The following is a 5,423-nucleotide window of genomic DNA, read 5'->3' as shown; positions in this document are numbered from 1 at the left end:
GCATGGTTGACTCCGCCGTCGGTGTGTGAATGTGTGTATGAATGGGTGAATGTCAGTCATTACTGTAAAGCGCTTTGGATAAAAGCGCTATATAAATTAGGCCATTTACCATTTACCAATTTGTTTAATCATCTCAAAAGCAAGCACAAAGTGCAAACAATACAGGAACAAAAAACAGATAAAAAATGTTTCCATTTTTTTTAGTTGTATTATTACTGTATATGTATTATAAATGTAAAGAAAATCCACTGTTAAAAATACATTTTTTCTAAAAATCTATGAGTAATCGTGTTAAATAATTGTGATCTCAATATTGACCAAAGTAATCGTGATTATGATTTTTGCCATAATCGAGCAGCCCTACCTACGAGTACAAGGAGACAGACAATGTGAAAAAGTACCACTGCATCAGGTCTGCATCGAGCTGCTTCGCTCTGCTAGATTCCACTGTGCCTGATAGCGACTATTCATGAACACAGATCAAACTGAAACTAAGCAGAGCTGGACAAATATGAATCAAGATTATATTGCTGTATTGCCTATTTCGCGTATAAAGTTTTTTCATTTCAACATACTTTAGTGTACTGTTTAGCTGTAAAATGACGATGTTTGTGCTTGCCCAATTATCTTACAGCTAATTAATTTCACTCCATGATAATTAAGGCCCTGAACAGTGAGTGAGCACAAGGCCAACATGTAGCTCCTGTGAGCACAAGGTAGAAGTTACAATGGTTTGGGTTAAAATAAACCCTGACGCAAACTTCTCTCACATGCTTGACAACAACAACAATATATCATACGGATTCAAACATTACAGCAGCACACAGTAGTTTATTTGGTATTTTACAGGAGAGGAGCTAATATATATTCCACCACACTAACACAATGTGCTGAAGTAGGCCGTGGCTGCCAAAGCGAAATGCCTTAAACTGTTGAGTGATGGATGCCAGGTCCGCATCATCTGCATGCACAAGATTACCTGAACAGGAGACCTATTCCACTCTGTCCAACTCCAGACAACCTGCGACAGCACTGGAAAATATCTGGACATATTTGTTCATGACCCGGGTTCAGTCCATGATGCCGCTGTACTTAAAAACAGTCAGGTGTTTGTCAGGTGCTATTCCCGACTAGTTACTTCATTGTAACCCTTATAACCCCATACCGGGAAGCAGTGAGGGGATGAGTGGAGGTGTGCATCACTCACCATGCCAAAGCCTGATCCACCATAGAGAGGGCCTTTGGCATGACAAAGGATCGATAGCGAGGGAAAGAGAGCTCCTGCTCTTGATTGATGTTGGCAGTGGTCAGGGACAGCTGAAGTATTGTTTCTCAATACTATTCCATTCAGAAATGTATTAACTTTGCATTTGAATCATATATTTTATTTTTATTTAAGTTCAGCAAAAAGGCCAAGTAATCTTACATGTTGCTCCAGTGCTTGAATTGGAATAAAAAAGGTGCCAGTACTCTAAATCAGCAACTGCACAGCACACGCGCTTGTGGCTCTCGTGGGTACCATGTGTTTTTGTCTGGTTTACCTAGATAAACCCTATACTAGTTGCTTAGATAAACCATATACTAGTTGATCATTTTCACACACACATTTCTCTGTAAAAAAAAAAATAAAAAAAAAAAAAACTTCAATCCGTGTCTTCAAATTTATTTTGTTCATATTTTTGTACAGGAAAATATTGTTTGTCTAAATGGATACAATGTACAGTGATATGTGTGGTTTTATTGTAGCTACTTGCTTTCTGCTTGCTTGTTTGCTCTGTCTCTCAACTTGCTTGCCCTAGTCCCAGAGAGAGAGAGAGAGAGTGAGAGTGTGTCTTGGAAAAAAGATATCACAACTTAGATACTCACTCTTGAATTCCTCCGTCTAGTCCTCTCCATTCAGAGAGGGTGACCGGTTTTATTTTTCCATTTCTGCTCCCTGTACATAAATAATGGCGGAGGTAAATAACGGCCGGTCTCTAATGGAGGCTGGGGCAAGTGTCGACAGGCAGCGTTATTTCCACGCTTCCCATTCATTGTCAGGTTCGCGTCGCGAAGATTTTGGCTGAGGCTATATTAGAGGATTTACGGTATGCCCTGAAATGCATTCGACTGACGGCAAGTGTGTTGAGACAGTGCGCCGCAGCCTCACGCAAGCTCTCGAAAATCTTTTAAACGGAATCTTGTCGATCTAAAATGAAGACAGATTCATCAACTGCATAGCTCATTATAGGTATCCACAACATGATAAAAGAACTACAATATGCGTACCTAGATGCGTCATGAGGTGGCGGTACGCTGTAAGAAGTAACGGTACGCAGATGGGTAAAAATCAGAAGTCCCGATACTGCGTACCGGTGAGTACCGGCCCAATTCAAGCACTGTGTTGCTCCAAAGGAGCAGCATCCTTGGATTCCTCCTTCTCATCCTGACATTTATTCAAGGCCAACATGCCCTAACTCCTCAGGGACTCCTCCTCACTGTCTGGTCAGACAGGAGGGACATTGGTCAGATTCAGAGAATGAGGCTTCACCAGCAGTTAGGTCATGGTGTGGAACTCTGAATGGATGGTCTCTCCCAAAGCCACAGCATCACCCGAGGAGCTGTGAATGTAACAGACATTAGCAAGAGAGAGCATGATACCCGATGCTGGTATCGGTATCTGTGCATCCCTACAAATGAGAAACCAGTAATCTTTTCTCAATAAAAATACACAAACCCTGACGAGAACAAAAAAACAGACAACATCAAATGTTTTCTATCGCCGTTTAGGCAGGCAGACTGTAGCACTTCAGGAATGGAATAGCAACTGGACTGGTAGCTGACAGGTAAACAAGTAGCAGGGTACAAAACAGCAATGATGAGGAACCGCAAAGACCAAAGGAATGATGATATAGTGTCAGCAGCAAGGTGGACAAAAGGCTCAAGCGACTGACACTAGTTACCGGGCAGCTTGCGGAATGAGTGCTTTTCATTTCGCATTTAATTCCAGCCCCCAGATATCCTGCAGAAAAAGCGATTCCACAGGAAAGGGGATTTCTGAAGGTCAGGAGCAAACAAGCTGTATGGGCGACAGGAAGCAAGCTGGCTGGAGTGTAGGCTGGAAGCTAGTGGGCCCGAGGTGGAGGAAAACATGCTGGTGGTTAGCGTGCTTAAGGCTAGAATGCTGGAGACAAGCCAACTGGGCTGCTGGCCGTAAGCTAGCAGACCAAGGAGCACACTGGTTGTTATAAGAATTTGGTATAACCTCATGATTCTAGTGTTCTTTGTTATGGCCTTAAAGGGTCTCGGTAGTTTTACAACTTTGACATCCACGGTGACCTAGGAGGTCCCGCGTCTTAGGAGGCCCCATGTCCAAAGCATGTATTGAACTGTCCATGACGCGTATCAAACTGTTTATGACTTTATTATGTGTATCGAACTGTTTATGACCTTAGTATCCCCAATGATGACCCAAAAGATATAGAGCCATCGTTTGAAGTAGCTAATTACAATCGGGGGCCTTGGGCACATGATGTCTTGTCCTACATGTTGTCAATGACGCATTATCTCCTTTGCCTTTAAAAGACTCAAGTCATAACACTGATTTGAGTGATAACACTGATTTGAGTGACTTTCTCTGTAGCTCCTCTTGTACAAGATTAAAGTCCAACGTCGACTTTACTCCTCTGTCTCCGATCTCCTCCTTGGGTGAATTTATTTGTTTACTGACAAATTCTTTTAACACTGGTTTAGGACCCGGGGATTGCAGACTAAAGTACCCGAGGCAAAATTCACATGGGTACGTGAAGCTGTGATCAGTGTTGTGCAAGTTCACACTTTTCATGAATTAGTTCAAAGTTCAGTTCACACATGTTCAAAGTGAACCGTTCACATTCATAGTTCACCATTTCAATTCTGAGCTAGTTCAAAGTTCAGTTCACTTTTTAGAGGTGAGAAATTAAAATGAAAGACTATGACTTCAATCACTATGCCTACCTTCTAAAACTGTTCAACTGCAGGGCAAACTACTACTGAACCATGTTTTTGTTTAGAAACAATAACATGTTCACATGTTTGCCTTTTCCAGGCAGCGGGGGAGGGGGAGAGGAGGGGAGGGGCCTAGTGGACCTGAGTGAGAGGAGTGAGAGGTGGAGAGGAGAGGAGCGCTGCGCTGCGCTCACACACTCTGTGAAGAAACTCTGTGAAGAAATCCCAGTGATTTGCTGAACTTATAGAAGAGAAACTACAACAAAAATATTGATCTCATCACGCTAGTATCGATCCAATACCAATACTCACCTTGGTATCGATACTATCGATATTTGGATCGATCCGCCCACTCCTAACAACGACATGCTGTTTCTAAAGTGCGAGCAGGTCGTGTCACTCGACTCATCGGGAGAAAACAAATTCTGTAACATTTAATTGGACCTCAACATTGACGTTTGTTGTTCATTTCATACAATCTGAACTAATTCACGTTCAAATTCTTTATTTACAAATATGTTGCGTTCAGTTCAAAGTTCACAGAAAAATGAACGTGTTCAATGAACGTGTTCAATGAACGTGTTCTTTTGAACTCATTCATGCACAACACTGATGTGAATGTGTATGAGAATGCTTGGAGGTTAATTTGGCAGCGTTGCAGTGACAGTACCTGTCTGCATGATACATGTCAGATACATGTCTGTTTAGATGAACCAGCTTCAACATGGTTGACAAGGAGACATAACAGCGGGAATACAGATAAATGAATGAAGGATTATATTGCCACTATAAAAGACAAGTGTATCATTTTTATTATTGTAGATTTCCAACTTTGCTGTCACTGTTATGCTTGTTGTTTGAGCTGCGTTGATCCAGGAACTCAGCATGGAGGCTGCTCTGTGAGAACAGCCTCGGCCTTTTTCTCCTCTGTGGGTCTGCCATCTCAATTATACTCCAGCTGTAATGCAATCAGCCCAGCTGTAATGGGCAACATTGCCTTGCATAACTCATTCATAAGTCATTTGCGGAATTAATTGCTGTATTAGATGCTGGGTGTCCCCGGTGGCGAGTGAGCTGCACCGATAAAGAGATTTCATTAAGTCTATTTGTTTACAACACATTTCATCAGCGGCAGTGTGTTTTCAGGATGCAGAGAGACGCCATCGTCACAACGGGGTCCCAGTGAAGAATACAGAACCATTAATCAAAGCACCGCCAGTCCAAAACGCCAGGTCATGGCTTGAGACGAAATCTGGTCCAAAGATTGTCAAGTCAGGAGCAGAACAACTTGATTCCCATTGAAGACCGAGATCAACAAAGAGGTCAACAATCTTCATGACTTCCCCACCGTCCAAATCTTCTCAATATTCATGTCACACGGCTGTGAGGTAAAGAACTGCTACAATACTTCAAATCCAACAGAGAAGTCCACACGTAGTTTTCACCCAAATGTTTTT

The sequence above is a fragment of the Eutrigla gurnardus genome (assembly GCF_963514095.1).
Source record: "Eutrigla gurnardus genome assembly, chromosome: 6".
NCBI classification, from domain to species: domain Eukaryota; kingdom Metazoa; phylum Chordata; class Actinopteri; order Perciformes; family Triglidae; genus Eutrigla; species Eutrigla gurnardus.
Note: the sequence above shows the minus strand (reverse complement) of the source record.